Source organism: Rattus norvegicus, chromosome 4, assembly GCF_036323735.1.
Source record: "Rattus norvegicus strain BN/NHsdMcwi chromosome 4, GRCr8, whole genome shotgun sequence".
Lineage (NCBI taxonomy): Eukaryota > Metazoa > Chordata > Mammalia > Rodentia > Muridae > Rattus > Rattus norvegicus.
The window spans coordinates 1,920,527-1,939,407 of record NC_086022.1 but is presented as its reverse complement, the minus strand read 5'-3'; positions in this window follow the sequence as shown (position 1 = coordinate 1,939,407).

The following is an 18,881-nucleotide window of genomic DNA, read 5'->3' as shown; positions in this document are numbered from 1 at the left end:
TACTGTATCCAGCAAAACTCTCAATTAACATTGATGGAGAAACCAAGATATTCCATGACAAAACCAAATTTACACAATATCTTTCTACAAATCCAGCACTACAAAGGATAATAAATGGTAAAGCCCAACATAAGGAGGCAAGCTATACCCTAGAAGAAGCAAGAAACTAATCGTCTTGGCAACAAAACAAAGAGAATGAAAGCACACAAACATAACCTCACATCCAAATATGAATATAAAGGGAAACAATAATCACTATTCCTTAATATCTCTCAATATCAATGGCCTCAACTCCCCAATAAAAAGACATAGATTAACAACCTGGATACGCAACGAGGACCCTGCATTCTGCTGCCTACAGGAAACACACCTCAGAGAAAAAGACAGACACTACCTCAGAGTGAAAGGCTGGAAAACAACTTTCCAAGCAAATGGTCAGAAGAAGCAAGCTGGAGTAGCCATTCTAATATCAAATAAAATCAATTTCCAACTAAAAGTCATCAAAAAAGATAAGGAAGGACACTTCATATTCATCAAAGGAAAAATCCACCAAGAAAAACTCTCAATCCTAAATATCTATGCCCCAAATACAAGGGCACCTACATACGTCAAAGAAACCTTACTAAAGCTCAAAACACACATTGCACCTCACACAATAATAGTGGGAGATTTCAACACCCCACTCTCATCAATGGACAGATCATGGAAACAGAAATTAAACAGTGATGTCGACAGACTAAGAGAAGTCATGAGCCAAATGGACTTAACAGATATTTATAGAACATTCTATCCTAAAGCAAAAGGATATACCTTCTTCTCAGCTCCTCATGGTACTTTCTCCAAATTTGACCATATAATTGGTCAAAAAATGGGCCTCAACAGGTACAGAAAGATAGAAATAATCCCATGCGTGCTATCGGACCACCACGGCCTAAAACTGGTCTTCAATAACAATAAGGGAAGAATGCCCACATAAACGTGGAAAATGAACAATGCTCTACTCAATGATAACCTGGTCAAGGAAGAAATAAAGAAAGAAATTAAAAACTTTTTAGAATTTAATGAAAATGAAGATACAACATACCCAAACTTATGGGACACAATGAAAGCTGTGCTAAGAGGAAAACTCATAGCGCTGAGTGCCTGCAGAAAGAAACAGGGAAGAGCATATGTCAGCAGCTTGACAGCACACCTAAAAGCTCTAGAACAAAAAGAAGCAAATACACCCAGGAGGAGTAGAAGGCAGGAAATAATCAAACTCAGAGCTGAAATCAACCAAGTAGAAACAAAAAGGACCATAGAAAGAATCAACAGAACCAAAAGTTGGTTCTTTGAGAAAATCAACAAGATAGATAAACCCTTAGCCAGACTAACGAGAGGACACAGAGAGTGCGTCCAAATTAACAAAATCAGAAATGAAAAGAGAGACATAACTACAGATTCAGAGGAAATTCAAAAAATCATCAGATCTTACTATAAAAACCTATATTCAACAAAATTTAAAAATCTTCAGGAAATGGACAATTTCCTAGACAGATACCAGGTATCGAAGTTAAACCAGGAACAGATAAACCAGTTAAACAACCCCATAACTCCTAAGGAAATAGAAGCAGTCATTAAAGATCACCCAAACAAAAAGAGCCCAGGTCCAGACGGGTTTAGTGCAGAATTCTATCAAACCTTCATAAAAGACCTCATACCAATATTATCCAAACTATTCCACAAAATTGAAACAGATGGAGCACTACCGAATTCCTTCTACGAAGCCACAATTACCCTTATACTTAAACCACACAAAGACACAACAAAGAAAGAGAACTTCAGACCAATTTCCCTTATTAATATCGACGCAAAAATACTCAATAAAATTCTGGCAAACCGAATTCAAGAGCACATCAAAACAATCATCCACCATGATCAAGTAGGCTTCATCCCAGGCATGCAGGGATGGTTTAATATACGGAAAGCCATCAACGTGATCCATTATATAAACAAACTGAAAGAACAGAACCACATGATCATTTCATTAGATGCTGAGAAAGCATTTGACAAAATTCAACACCCCTTCATGATAAAAGTCCTGGAAAGAATAGGAATTCAAGGCCCATACCTAAACATAGTAAAAGCCATATACAGCAAACCAGTTGCTAACATTAAACTAAATGGAGAGAAACTTGAAGCAATCCCACTAAAATCAGGGACTAGACAAGGCTGCCCACTCTCTCCCTACTTATTCAATATAGTTCTTGAAGTTCTAGCCAGAGCAATCAGACAACAAAAGGAGATCAAGGGGATACAGATCGGAAAAGAAGAGGTCAAAATATCACTATTTGCAGATGACATGATAGTATATTTAAGTGATCCCAAAAGTTCCACCAGAGAACTACTAAAGCTGATAAACAACTTCAGCAAAGTGGCTGGGTATAAAATTAACTCAAATAAATCGGTTGCCTTACTCTACACAAAAGAGAAACAAGCCGAGAAAGAAATTAGGAAAATGACACCCTTCATAATAGACCCAAATAATATATAAAGTACCTCGGTGTGACTTTAACCAAGCAAGTAAAAGATCTGTACAATAAGAACTTCAAGACACTGAGGAAAGAAATTGAAGAAGACCTCAGAAGATGGAAAGATCTCCCATGCTCATGGATTGGCAAGATTAATATAGTAAAAATGGCCATTTTACCAAAAGCAATCTACAAATTCAATGCAATCCCCATCAAAATACCAATCCAATTCTTCAAAGAGTTAGACAGAACAATTTGCAAATTCATCTGGAATAACAAAAAACCCAGGATAGCTAAAGCTATCCTCAACAATAAAAGGACTTCAGGGGGAATCACTATCCCTGAACTCAAGCAGTATTACAGAGCAATAGTGATAAAAACTGCCTGGTATTGGTACAGAGACAGACAGATAGACCAATGGACCAGAATTGAAGACCCAGAAATGAACCCACACACCTATGGTCACTTGATTTTTGACAAAGGAGCCAAAACCATCCAATGGAAAAAAGATAGCATTTTCAGCAAATGGTGCTGGTTCAACTGGAGGGCAACATGTAGAAGAATGCAGATCGATCCATGCTTATCACCCTTTACAAAGCTTAAGTCCAAGTGGATCAAGGACCTCCACATCAAACCAGACACACTCAAACTAATAGAAGAAAAACTAGGGAAGCATCTCGAACACATGGGCACTGGAAAAAATTTCCTGAACAAAACACCAATGGCTTATGCTCTAAGATCAAGAATCGACAAATGGGATCTCATAAAACTGCAAAGCTTCTGTAAGGCAAAGGACACTGGGGTTAGGACAAAACGGCAACCAACAGATTGGGAAAAGGTCTTTACCAATCCTACAACAGATAGAGGCCTTATATCCAAAATATACAAAGAACTCAAGAAGTTAGACCGCAGGGAAACAAATAACCCTAATAAAAAAATGGGGTTCAGAGCTAAACAAAGAATTCACAGCTGAGGAATGCCGAATGGCTGAGAAACACCTAAAGAAATGTTCAACATCTTTAGTCATAAGGGAAATGCAAATCAAAACAACCCTGAGATTTCACCTCACACCAGTGAGAATGGCTAAGATCAAAAACTCAGGTGACAGCAGATGCTGGCGAGGATGTGGAGAAAGAGGAACACTCCTCCATTGTTGGTGGGATTGCAGACTGGTAAAACCATTCTGGAAATCAGTCTGGAGGTTCCTCAGAAAATTGGACATTGAACTGCCTGAGGATCCAGCTATACCTCTCTTGGGTATATACCCAAAAGATGCCTCAACATATAAAAGAGACACGTGCTCCACTATGTTCATCGCAGCCTTATTTATAATAGCCAGAAGTGGAAAGAACTCAGATGCCCTTCAACAGAGGAATGGATACAGAAAATGTGGTACATCTACACAATGGAATATTACTCAGCTATCAAAAACAACGAGTTTATGAAATTCGTAGGCAAATGGTTGGAACTGGAAAATATCATCCTGAGTGAGCTAACCCAATCACAGAAAGACATACATGGTATGCACTCATTGATAAGTGGCTTTTAGTCCAAATGCTTGAATACCCTAGATCCCTAGAACAAACAAAACTCAAGACGGATGGTCAAAATGTGAATGCTTCAATCCTTCTTTAAATGAGGAAAAAGTATACCCATGGCAGGGAAGGGAGAGGTAAAGATTAAAACAGAGACTGAAGGAACACCCATTCAGAGCCTGCCCCACATGTGGCCCATACATATACAGCCACCCAATTAGACAAGATGGATGAAGCAAAGAAGTGCAGACTGACAGGAGCCGGATGTAGATCGCTCCTGAGAGACACAGCCAGAATACAGCAAATACAGAGGCGAATGCCAGCAGCAAACCACTGAACTGAGAATAGGTCCCCTGTTGAAGGAATCAGAGAAAGAACTGGAAGAGCTTGAAGGGGCTCGAGACCCCAAAAGTAAAACAAGGCCAAGCAACCAGAGCTTCCAGGGACTAAGCCACTACCTAAAGACTATACATGGACTGACCCTGGACTCTGACCCCATAGGTAGCAATGAATATCCTAGTAAGAGCACCAGTGGAAGGGGAAGCCCTGGGTCCTGCTAAGACTGAACCCCCAGTGAACTAGTCTATGGGGGGAGGGCGGCAATTGGGGGAGGGTTGTGAGGGGAACACCCATAAGGAAGGGGAGGGGGGAGGGGGATGTTTGCCCGGAAACCGGGAAAGATAACAACACTCGAAATGTATATAAGAAATACTCAAGTTAATAAAAAAAAAAATCAAAAAAAAAAAGATAATATGTCAAGTGAAGGACTATGATTTAATTAGGAGTTAGTGAAATCATGGCTTATAACTATTTAATCTACACATGAATAATACTTTCTACTACCATATACATATATTAGCATAATTTCCCACAAAGAATCCATTAATATAGTACCAGTCATTTCTCTTATCTTTAGGTATTACTGTGATGAATCTTAGGAGTTCAACAAATCATTATTGAGCCATTGTCTATAACATTTGCAAATAAAAGTCAGCAAATATTCAAAAAAAAAGAAAAGAAAAAGAAACTAAATGATGTCAAAAAATTAAAAAAAGGAAAAGGAAAACAAAGTTTATTGGGAATCTTGGAAGAGAATGTCCTCAAATGGGATGGAATGGGAGGGTAAATCTAGAGATAGTTATACAGCATACTTGGACATACAATTCCACTAAAAAGTTGTCTTAAAGTCACATTCATAGCAATACAGTCATTTAGATGTTTGTAAACTCTCTAACATTGACTTGAATCAGAAAGTGTGATGGTTACTATGTGCTAGCTACTTGACAGAATCTAGAATTGTCTTAAAAACAAATCACTGGGTATGTCAGTGGGGAGGAGTTTCAAGATTATTAAAAATGGAAAGACCTATCATAAATGTGGGTGACAACATCCCATAGGACTGAACCCTAGAATGAATAAAAATAAACTGAACTGAACATGGGATCATCATTGTCTGCTAGATAACCAAGGACACAGTGGCACCAACTGCTTCATACTCCTGGAGCTATTCCTTCTGTGCCTTGATAGACTGTATCTACTGATACCGTATCAAACAGAACAAACCTTTTCTTCTTTATGTCGTTCTTGCTAGATATTTTGTATAGCAAAAAGACAAATAATAAGAACAAAAGAAAAGTGATGTGGGAGGATCATTGAGATTAGAATCTCATGCTTGGTCTACTGCCCCATGTCATGTGGTATTTTCCAGTTTCTCAGGACTTTAGACAGGTGTTGTTTGGAAGATTAAATGACATATATTTAAAAAGTAGCCCCACTCTTGTTCAGTTATCAATCTTCCATATATTGGGAATATTACCTTCGACATAATCAGGATTCTCTCACCGACGCTCTTTGTAAATGGCAGGGAGCAGGTATCTGCTAGTATATAAGCTCAAGAAAAGTTCTCCTTCGTCATAATTTGGCTTAAGAGTTAGGGCTCACTGAATAGCAATTGTGATGCCAAAAGAATGAGACCATTGCCTGCATGGTGTTTACAGCAAGAAACCCAAGAGAACTGAATGTGGTACTCAGTTTACTTTCCGTTTTTCCTGTGTCTGGGATTCTAGCCCATAGTAACACTAACATTTTGAGTAATTCTTCCTATAGTTAGCCTAATCTGGAAAAGCCCCCATAGAAACACCTTCAGATTTGTCTCCAGAGTATTTCAAGAGCATGTTGAGTTGACTATCTGTATTATGCAGTCAATAAAGCACATGTGTTATATTGAATTGAATAACTACAATCCATGTGCTTGTAGAAATAAACTTGTTTGTAATGCGTTGGCTGACTCACCAAAGCAATGGTTCTTTGAAATGAACTGTTTGTAAGTTTAGAGGGAAAGAACACAGTGTGCTGGCCACCATCTGGTTGACAATTTAGAGCAGCACTGCTCCAATTCAAAGGCACTTCATATTCTAAATGACACTCAGCAGGTTATATCTGATCTGTGTTAGTTTGCCACGCATAATTAGAAATAAAAAGAGATAGAAAGTTACTTTGTGGTAAAGTGCTTGGTGAGCAAGTCTGGAGACCTGTGTTGGACCCCTAAACCCTGTAAAGATGGAATGAGAACTGACTACATCAAGCTGCCTTCTGATCTATACCTATGTAGCATGACATGTGCACCTACACACACACACACACACACACACACACACACACACCATATATATTTACATACACACACCATATACATTTACACACAGACACCATATACATTTACACACACATATACACACCATACACACAGACACACAGACATACACATACAATAACAGTTGTAAATAAATAAAATTTAAAAAGTATTTCCTACTGATTTTTGTAATTCATGGATTATATATGCTACATGTGTAGAATAAAATAAAGGAGAAAGTTGGTTTGGTCAAGTTCTTGCCTTGCAAGGAGGAAGACCAGAGATAATTCTCTCAGAACCCTCACAAAAAACAAAAGCTGGTCATATTGGTGTGTACTTACAATGCATTTGGTGGAAGTAGAGATAAACAGACCACAAAGCTCTCTGGCCAATCAGATTAATTTATATACATGTTTCCGGGCCAGTAAAAGACACTGACTGTCCCCATAAGTAGGGAATAATTTTGGTGACACCTGAGAAAAGAGACACAGTTTCAGATGCTGGCTTCTGCATGCACAAATACCTATAGGCCTGCACATACAATCTGTGTGAAGAGAAAGAGATAGAAACGTGGACAGAGAAGATGAACCTTAAATCAAATTTGCAATTGTTATCTCAGAGCTAAATATTCTCCTGTTAAGAACAAAAAATGTTCTAGTTACAGACATTTAAAGCATACAGTGGCATAGGTAGATCCCTCCATAAGGAGATAGTGCTTCTCAGCTAAACTCACAGCATCCTAAGGCATGAACTTAAGGTACCTTTGGGGAGCTGACAGGCAGAGGATCTCAATTTTGAAGTCTGATCTTAGACGTAAAGAGCAATCTCTGGTACCCAGCAGTGCCCAATGACTCACATTCCATTTTGCTTAAAAAGGTGTTTATAAAATTTTTATCTGATGCTCTGTTTTACTATTGTGAAATATTAAATGCTAATAAATTATTCAACCCAACGGAAAATACTGCAAATATTCTGGAATTTTATTAAGTGACTCTTGACTGACGGGTCATTTAAAGACCATTTATGAGCAGAACCCTCTCACAAAGACTTCCATTCATTTTTCTCCCCATATATGACCTTGTATTCTGGAATTTGAGCTGCAAATAAATATGCAAAGAATCAGCATTTGGTAGTCAAGTGCTTTAAATATTTGGAGAAGAGTGTGATCGAGATATAAAATCCCCCTATGGCAAGAAACAAGGGATCTGAGCAAAACCAGGCCCAAATTTTGAAAAAACTCAAACTGTACGAGATGGTCTCCAAAATGTCCTTTACTCTTGATCCTTTTGGACATGGGTTGTGGTTAGGGAAGCTAGATGATAGCTAGGAATAGATGTCTAAGGAATTTCAGTCTCACTTAGGTGGGTCTGTTTTCATGAGAGGTTAGGGGGATGCAAGAGCAAGTAAAACTGGAAGACAAACCCAGCTCATTTTAAGGTTAGCTTTAAAGATGATATCAGTACATGAGTACATTTAGCCAAAGGTATTTGTTCACAGCCACAAAAGTATCGAATATAGATACCATATACATACCGTGGATGTCCCACTTTAGACTCATCCCTCCTATTTGTGGGTCTTCATGAGGGAGGAACTTCATGTACAGATGAAAGCCATGGGCTTACCATCTTAATGTATGTAAGAGTCAGGGGCATATGGGGTTGCACAGGAATTCAAAACAGAGAATACTTGTAATGATCTAAGAAAGCACTTCTGAGCCCACTCACCCACAAATCCATCTTCACCAATTTGCTCTGCCTCACCAATACAGGGTGATACTCTCACGCAAATCAAAATATTTACCCTCTTAACATGCTTGGACTCTATTCATTAGGAAACTCATTATTTTCTAATTTATTGTGATGGAAAACTTGCTTGATATTTTTTACAATTGTCAAAATTAAGGTTTAAGTCTTTGCTCCCTCTGATTATAATAGTGTTCCCCCCCCCCCGGAACTGGGGACCGAACCCAGGGCTTTGCGCTTGCTAGGCAAGCGCCCTACCTCTGAGCTAAATCCCCAACCCATAGTGTTCTTAAATATGTACACAATAAATACCGTACAGTACAGTTGATGCAAGTGCTTTCAGAGACCCTTCCGAGATTAACTGCCCTCAAAGGCACTGACCAGCTCTCTGTTTATTGAGATTGATCTTGTATCCAGAAGCCTAGTCTCTCTCTCTCTCTCTCTCTCTCTCTCTCTCTCTCTCTCTCTCTCTCTCTCTCTCTCTCTGTCTGTGTGTGTGTGTGTGTGTTTGTGTTTCTGTCATTCTGTCTCCATCCCTCTCTCTGTCTCTCTGTCTCTCGGTATCTGTCTCCCTCTCTCCCTATCTGTCTCTGTTTCTCTCTCTCTCTCTCTCTCTCTCTCTCTCTCTCTCTCTCTCTCTCTCTCTCTCTCTGTGTGTGTGTGTGTGTGTGTGTGTGTGTGTGTCATAAAGTGTCTAGGTGCATGTGCACATATGCTTACATGAATGTGGAGATTAGAGGTCCAATTAAGCTATCATTCCACAGGAGCCATCCACCTTCTTCCTGAGACAGTCTCTCAGAAACATTAACACACCAAAATGGACTAGACAGGCTGGCCAGGGATCTCCAAGAGTCCTTCTATCTCTGCCACTCCAACAATAAGTCAATGGTGTTCTCTACTCATTACAGGGAGAAAGCTGCATTCCAGAATAATTAAGAGCTAATTAGTCTCAGATGCTTCAGATTACACTGACCAAGTTGACCCTAAAATGGATGTCATGTCCAGGAACAGAAATGCTTGTTTCACATATGCACTTGGTGCAACACACAGAAATTTGAAAACTAGAGAACAAAAGTGTGAAGATAAGATTTTCTTTGTTAAGCACATAGGGAGCCAAAGGTTCATGAATGGATCTCAGTGCTGGAGACCATTTTAAAAACAAGGTATTCAGAGTGGGATCTATACTTTTAGGAGGGGCTCTCTTTCTTTGTGTCTCTTAAGTTCTGCTTTGCTAGGGAACTCACTCAACTTGTTGCCACCCCTCAGTGAGCTGATCTTCCATTGGTATGGGTTTTGTCATGCCACTTGTCTCTCTCAGTCAGCAAGGATTCAGGAAAATAGGATTCCTTTCTCCCTAGGGAATGAAAGCTAATGGATGTCTAATTCAATAGTTCTCATGTTGTAAAGTGCTGGTTACTAAAAAGCTATTTCAGAAGATTCAGTGGAGACATTTCCATCCACATTCCCCTGAGAAAACCTCCTTTTATGCCAAATCCTACATGCTTAATTGGGTCTGTGGGTTTGCAGGTCAAAGGGGCTTCCTGGACTAGGTTCCACACTCAGTACTCAGAGCATCCATATTCCATTAAACGTTGTTTGACAAGCATCAGTCTGACATGTTTCTTGTTTTCAGTGCCCTTGACAGTAAGCAATTTACCATATCTGGGCACAAGCTCAGGGGCAGCCTGTATTTTGCATTTTATTTCTTGTGTCTATTTGGAGGGCACTCTTCCTGCTGCAGTTCAGGTGCCATTATACGTGAGTAAAGTGATGGTGAATTTTATTTGTCAACATGACAGAACATAGAATAACCTAGTAGATAAAGCTCTGGCAATGTCAGGAAAAAATTTCTACATCAGGTTAACTGAGATGGGATCCCAAACTAAATGTAGGTAGGAGACCTAACTAAAAGTAGGTAGGGACATTGACTTCCTGCTTTGACTTCCCTTCAGTAATGAACTTAACTGGGTGATATAATAAAAATGAGTACTTTCTCCCCTCAGATGTTTTTGGTCCAGATATTCTATCACAGTAATAAACAAAACTAAGACAGCAAGGAAGCTGATAGTGCCTGCACTGTCACAGTACTGAGAACTGAGCAAAGGCCTGGGGGATTTAAGAAAAGACACACCCTCAGCATATTCATGTATGATAATGCCAAAATTTTACTGAGCTTCACAGAATATATACCCCAAGTTCATCAGTTAGAGAATTCCAGGAAACACAGTGGAAAAACAAAGTTACACCATCAGGAGAAAAACAGGAACAAAACACAGGAACTTACTTAACAGTGTTACTGCTCAGCTGTTACTGCTCAGCGACCAAACTGAAAGGCCAAGATGTTCCTTTGTTAGGAAGAAAAGTTTTCACATGAATCAGCAAGACTCAAAAGGGGGCAAAGACTGAGGGATCCCTGGAGGGTCCAACAGAAACCTGGGAGTGGAACAAAGAAGATTAGTTCTTCCTGGCAAATTTAGAAGCAGAAAACAGCACAAGAAGTAGGACCAAGCTGTGAACCTCAAGGGGAGGATCCTGCTGGTGCCTCTGTTCCTCCACATCCAAGTTTGATATTATATTTAAAAGTTTACTGCTTGATGAATAAAGAATGATTCGCTTTTGTTCATAGGGTATGCTTTAATTTCTTAGTAGAAAAATTATTCAGGGAGTGAAGATATATGCTTCTTTCTATGATTTCATGTTGTTATGGACAGATGAGTATATAGAGGCCCCAAACACTGCAAATGGTGTTTGTCTGTTACTATCCTAAATGCATTTGTAGAGACACCACCAGCATGGTTGTTGTGAGGGGTGTGGTCTGTGAAATATGATGATGACAGTAGGTCATAGCTCCTCTACCTTCTTTCTCTCCCTTCTTCTCCTCCCATACTCTTCTATCTCCTCCTTCTCCCATTTGCCACTCTCTCCCCTTGTCCCTTATATATTCCTCTCTCCCCTCCCCCATTCTCTTCTATCCCCTCCTCTCAGCCATTCTCCTCTCAATTTCTGTCTTTCTTATTATTCTTCTCTCCTCTACACTTATGTTTTTTTTTCTCTAGCCACTCATTTCTCTATTCTTCTCTTCCCTTTCTCTTCCACTCTACTGTACTCCATTGTGCATATCGTCTCTTCTTTGGGCTACCTCTCTCCCCTCAGCTCCAGGAATGTTTGGGAGGCAGTTGACTTTGAGGATTCTGTAAACTTAGAGCCTGTATCCCCTCAGGCTCTGCAGATGAAGGCCTTGATAGGGTTTGATTTTGGACTAAATGAAGCCAATTATGTGAAGACAAATCCTACCACTTCAATTACCCCCTCAGAGGCATTATATTCATCAAACCACCTAGGTTAAGTAACTTTGCTGTCATTTAATCCAGGCTTGGGGAGTCATTTTCGAAATAAGTGTTTTACCCAATGAAGAAAAAGCCAGGCTTCTAGTACATAGATAGGAATAGGTAGGATGCTGGGTTTTGTTTTTGTTTTTTTTTGTTTGTTTGTTTGTTTGTTTGTTTGTTTGTTTTTATTTTGTGAATAGAAGTTGACAGTGTTGACATTTCAATTAGCTTTGTTTTACTTGAGGTAATTTTCACCCTCCTGTGGTTTTCTAATTACATACTCAGTTGAGTTTGTTTTGCCTTTCAAGACCACTGGCTTTTGAAAGTCACTTACTGTTTTGTTGTTGTTGTTTGTTTGTTTTTTGTTTTGTTTTGTTGTTACTGTTCTTGTTGTAGTTGCTGTTGATATTGTTGTTTTCCTACACTGACAGGCTTGTTCAATAAACAGCATGCAGACTAGAGTGCAGCTGAACACAGCACAGTAAAATTACAATGCTAGAATTTTAATGTCAAAAGGTTAGGCACACCCGAAGGCATGGTGCATTCAACAGACCCCTCAGTTAGCAACTCCAAGAATTTTTTTCTCTTTCGCCTTTAGGCAATTTTCCCTATTAAGAAAACCACTTTGAGGAGTTCCTAGTTACATTTTTTGCCCATGGTCCTCAAGGCCCCTTGATAAGCTAGCTCTCTACCTATGTATTCACATAGAGCTGTGGGCAGAATGAATCCAAGCACCTGTCTGCTGTGTGCAGACAGCAAGACCTAACCTAAAAGCAGATAGTGAGTTTCCAATACTGCATCCTCAGCTCACATTTTCCATCTTGTCAAGAGGAAGATGATTCAGAAGTTGTCTTGTGACTTGGCACCTTGCTTTCCATCAGAACAGCATTACCAGCCTGAGTAATGCCGCTAAGTCTGTTTTTTTTCTAATTATGATTAAACAAAACTTTTATTAACAATTCATCAATAACACAACACATTATTTAACATATTTTGTGAGTACCAGTTAACATGTAAGAATCTCTGATCATTTACTGTGTGTAGATAATTTTATTTACTCACGCAAATGTTTCCTCAGAAAATTTTTTAAACAGAATTTTTTTTTACTAACTTGAGTATTTCTCATATACATTTCTAGTGTTATTCCCTTTCCCATTTTCCGGGCAAACATCCCCCTACCCCTTCCCACTCCCCACATTTATGGGTGTTCCCCTCCCCATCCTCCCCCCATTGCCGCCCTCCCCCAAAAATCTAGTTCACTGGGGGTTCAGTCTTAGCAGGACCCAGGGCTTGCCCTTACACTGGTGATCTTACTAGGATATTCAATGCTACCTATGAGGTCAGAGTCCAGGTTCAGTCCATGTATAGTCTTTAGGTAGTGGCTTAGTCCCTGGAAGCTCTGGTTGCTTGGCGTTGTTGTTCATATGGGGTCTCGAGCCCCTTCAAGCTCTTCCAGTTCTTTCTCTGATTCCTTCAACGGGGGTCCTATGCTCAGTTCAGTGGTATGCTGCCGGCATTCGCCTCTGTATTTGCTGAATTCTGGCTGTGTCTCTCAGGAGCGATCTATATCCAGCTCCTGTAGGCCTGCACATCTTGCTTCATCCATCTTGTCTAATTGGATGGCTGTATATGTATGGGCCTCATGTGGGGCAGGCTCTGAATGGGTGTTCCTTCTGTGTCTGTTTTAATCTTTGCCTCTCTATTCCCTGCCAAGGGTATTCTTGTTCCCCTTTTAAAGGAGTGAAGCATTCACATTTTGATCATCTGTCTTGAGTTTCATGTATTCTAGGCATCTAGGGTAATTCAAGCATTTGGGCTAATAGCCACTTATCAATGAGTGCATACAATGTGTGCTTTTCTGTGATTGGGTTACCTCACTCAGGATGATATTTTCCAGTTCCAACTATTTGCCTATGAATTTCATAAAGTGATTGTTTTTGATAGCTGAGTAATATTCCATTGTGTAGATGTACCACATTTTCTGTATCCATTCCTCTGTTGAAGGGCATCTGGGTTCTTTCCAGCTGCTGACTATTATAAATAAGGCTGCGATGAACATAGTGGAGCACGTGCATTTTTTATATGTTGGGGCATCTTTTAGGTATATGCCCAAGAGAGGTATAGCTGGATCCTCAGGCAGTACAATGTCCAATTTTCTGAGGAACCTCCAGACTGATTTCCAGAATGGTTGTACCAGTCTGCCATCCCACCAACAAAGGATTAGTGTTCCTCTTTCTCTGCATCCTCGCCAGCATCTGCTGTCACCTGAGTTTTTGATCTTAGCCATTCTCACTGGTGTGAGGTGAAATCTCAGGGTTGTTTTGATATGCATTACCCTTATGACTAAAAATGTTGAACATTTCTTTAGGTGTTTCTCAGCCATTTGGCATTCCTCAGCTGTGAATTCTTTGTTTAGCTCTGAACCCCATTTTTTAATAGGGTTATTTGTCTCCCTGCAGTCTAACTTCTTGAGTTCTTTGTATATTTTGGATATAAGGCCTCTATCTGTTGTAGGATTGGTAAAGATCTTTTCCCAATCTGTTGGTTGCTATTTTGTCCTAACCACAGTGTCCTTTGGCTTACAAAAGCTTTGCAGTTTTATGAGATCCCATTTGTCGATTCTTGATCTTAGAGCATAAGCCATTGGTGTTTTGTTCAGGAAATTTTTTCCAGTGCCCATGTGTTAGAGATGCTGCCCTAGTCTTTCTTCTATTAGTTTGAGTGTATCTGGTTTGATATGGAGGTCCTTGATCCACTTGGACTTAAGCTTTGTACAGGGTGATAAGCATGGATCCATCTGCATTCTTCTACATGTTGACCTCCAGGTGAACCAGCACCATTTGCTGAAAATGCTATCTTTTTTCCATTGGATGGTTTTGGTTCCTTTGTCAAAATTCAGGTGCCCATAAGTATGTGGGTTCATTTCTGGGTCTTCAATTCTGGTCCATTGGTCTATCTGGCTGTCTCTGTACCAATACCATGCAGTTTTTATCACTATTGCTCTGTAATACTGCTTGAGTTCAGGGATAGTGATTCCTCCTGAAGTCCTTTTATTGTTGAGGATAATTTTAGCTATCCTGGGTTTTTTGTTATTCCAGATGAATTTGCAAATTGTTCTGTCTACCTCTTTGAAGAATTGGATTGGTATTTTGTTGGGGATTGCATTGAATCTGTAGACCGCTTTTGGTTAAATGGCCATTTTTACTATGTTAATCCTACCAATCCATGAGCAGAGGAGATATTTCCATCTTCTGAGGTCTTCTTCAATTTCTTTCTTCAGAGGCTTGAAGTTCTTATTGTACAAATCTTTTACTTGCTTGACTAAAGTCACACCGAGGTACTTTATATTGTTTGGGTCTATAATGAAGGGTGTCGTTTACCTAATTTCTTTCTCGGCTTGTTTCTCTTTTGTGTAGAGGAAGGCTACTGATTCATTTGAGTTAATTTTATACCCCGCCACTTTGCTGAAGTTGTTTATCAGCTTTAGTAGTTCTCTGGTGGAACTTTTGGGGTCACTTAAATATATTATCATATCATCTGCAAATAGTGATATTTTGACTTCTTTTTCACCAATCTGTATCCCCTTGATTTCCTTTTGTTTTCTGATTGCTCTAGCTAGGACTTCAAGACTATATTTAATAAGTAGGTAGAGAATGGGCAGCCTAGTTTAGTCCCTGATTTTAGTTGGATTGCTTCATGTTTCTCTCCATTTAGTTTAATGTTAGCAACTGGTTTGCTATATATGGCTTTTACTATGTTTAGGTATGGGCCTTGAATTCCTATTCTTTCCAGGACTTTTATCATGAGGGGTGTTGAATTTTGTCAAATCCTTTCTCGGTGTCTAATGAAATGATCATGTGGTTTTGTTCCTTCAGTTTGTTTATATAATGGATCACGTTGATGGTTTTCCATATATTAAACCATCCCTGCATGCCTGGGATGAAGCCTACTTGATCATGGTGGATGATTGTTTTGATGTGCTCTTGGATTCGGTTTGCCAGAATTTTATTGAGTATTTTTGCGTCGATATTCATAAGGGAAATTTGTCTGAAGTTCTCCTTCTTTGTTGGGTCTTTGTGTGGTTTAGGTATAAGAGTAATTGTGGCTTCATAGAAGGAATTCGGTAGTGCTCCATCTGTTTCAATTTTGTGGAATAGTTTGGACAATATTGGTATGAGGCCTTCTATGAAGGTCTGATAGAATTCTGCACTAAACCCGTCTGGACCTGGGCTCTTTTTGGTTGGGAGACCTTTAATGACTGCTTCTATTTCCTTAGGAGTTATGGGGTTGTTTAACTGGTTTATCTGTTCCTGATTTAACTTCGGTACCTGGTATTTGTCTAGGAAATTGTCCATTTCCTGCAGATTTTCAAGTTTTGTTGAATATAGGCTTTTATAGTAAGATCTGATGTCAGAAACAGCAGAAAAAAGTAACACTAGAGATAATATGATGGTGAGAGGCAAGCGGAGGAACCCAGGCATCAGAAACCAAGAGTACATAGCATCATCGGAGTCCAATTCTCCCACCAAAGCAAACACAGAATATCCAAACACACCGGAAAAGCAAGATATAGTTTCAAAACCATTTTTGATCATGATGCTGGAGGACTTCAAGAAAGAGATGAAGAACTCATTAGAGAAACACAGGAAAACATAAATAAACAAGTAGAAGCCTACGGAGAGGAATCCCAAAAATCCCTGAAAGAATTCCAGGAAAACATAAATAAACAAGTAGAAGCCCATAGAGAGGAGTCACAAAAATCCCTGAAAGAATTCCAGGAAAACACAATCAAACAGTTGAAGGAATTAAAATTGGAAATAGAAGCAATCAAGAAAGAACACATGGAAACAACCCTGGATGTAGAAAACCAAAAGAAGAGACAAGGAGCTGTAGATACGAGCTTCACCAACAGAATACAAGAGATAGAAGAGAGAATCTCAGGAGTAGAAGATTCCATAGAAATTATTGACTCAACTGTAAAAGATAATGTAAAGCAGAAAAAGCTACTGGTCCAAAACATACAGGAAATCCAGGACTCAATGAGAAGATCAAACCTAAGGATAATAGGTATAGAAGAGAGTGAAGACTCCCAGCTCAAATGACCAGTAAATATCTTCAACAAAATCATAGAAGAAAACTTCCCTAACCTAAAAAAAGAGATACCCATAGGCATACAAGAAGCCTACAGAACTCCAAATAGATTGGACCAGAAAAGAAACACCTCCCGTCACATAATAGTCAAAACACCAAACGCACAAAATAAAGAAAGAATATTAAAAGCAGTAAGGGAAAAAGGTCAAGTAACATATAAAGGCAGACCTATCAGAATCACACCAGACTTTTCTCCAGAAACTATGAAAGCTGCTAATTCTGTTAAAGAAACCACTTCATGCCAATGCTTTACACCCATTTCAACCATTTTTCTCCAAAATATCTTTCATAATTTTGCAGAAGGTATCTCAGTGACAAATTGAACAAATCCCTTCACCTCCAATAACTTGAAAACTCACATCCCTATCCTGACCCGTCCAGCAGGCTCAGTTATTCAGCGTCCCAAAGAGGTGCTACCTGAGGGTCAAGGGGAGGGAGAAAAGAAGGAGACCAAGCAAGGTTCTGTTGTTAAGGTCTCATTTAATGGGGCAAGCATTACAGGTTTTAAGGCTTTCAGTAGGGGGAGTGACTTTTGTGAAACACAAAGGAGGGAGGGGTGAAGGTATTCTTGGCAGCGATAGCAGGAAGCAAAAAGTCATCTGGTGGAGACATCTGGTATTTGCTTGAAGACATCTGTTGTTTGCTTAGGTTGAAACATCCTGTGACTCTTCCCGGAATCTTCCTGTGTCATCAGTTCGTGGGAAAGTCTTTTATCCAACAATCTCATAATCTTGTAGCAGCCATCTTAGGGCTGAGCGTTCTGTGACTGCACAGCTCAGAATGGCTCCCCACACTACCCCTTCAAAGAAACCATCTCCTCTACTGCACCAGAATGAAGAAAAACCAGAAACATATCTATCTTATCACAGTGAGACCAAGAACCAGGTTGCTAACTCAACCTAAGTGAAATGTCTCTGAAAGCATGACTTGGAAGAAATCTATATAAATAAGCCCATTGATGAGTACTGTGCACAACAGCTGAAGGAATTGTAGGCCAAGACTTTGATGTCATTTACCAATGAAAGACGAGATCTTCCAGAAGATGAAGAGGAAAGGAAGAAAGAGGAAGAGAAAAAGACAAAATTTGAGAACCTCTGCAAAATTAAAAAATATATTTTGGAGGAAATCGTTGAAAAGGTGGTTGTGTCAAATCGATTGGTGGGATCACCGTGCTGCATTGTCACAAGTACAGATGGGTGGACAACAAACATGGAGAGAATCATGAAAGCTCAAGCCCTCAGAGACAACTCAACAATGGGCAGTAAAGAAACACCTAGAGATAAACCCTGATCACTCCATACTGAAATCTGAAGTTAAAAGGCAGAGGCTGACAAGAATGACAACTCTGTGAAGGATCTGGTCATTCTGCTGTATGAAACTTCACTTCTGTCTTTTGGCTTCAGTCCAGAACATCCCCAGACCCATGCTAACAGGAATAACAGGACGATCAAGCATGGTCTAGGTATTGAAGAGGATGTGGGTGATACCAGTGCTGCTATAAGTGAATAACTGCCACCCTCGGAGGGAGATGACAACATATCACAGATGGAAGAAGTAGACTAGGCTTCACAAGAACTATGTGTTTGATGTGTACTTTCAATCCTACTGATAATATATTTTTCATGGTTTTTGTTTATTTTTTTTAACATTTAAAACATCTATGTGGCATGAAAATTAAAGGGAAGATAAAACTTCTACATGTGATACTATAGGTGTGACTTAAGAGGTTGATAGAACATTTGTTGTAAGACATAATGTAACCTCATGTTAATGTTAACTTTTTGGTCTAAAGTGTTTAGCTGTTGGGTTGGACTCCTTAGTAGACCAAATTAAGATGGCTTAAGTTTCATCTTAAGTTTTTTTTTTCATTTCATGTAGTTAATTCTGCATGTACTAGTCTACGAAGTAAACACAAATTAAAACAGCTTGACAGAAGAATTCCCCCAAGTGGCTTGTTTCCTAAAGTATCAAGAACAAAACTG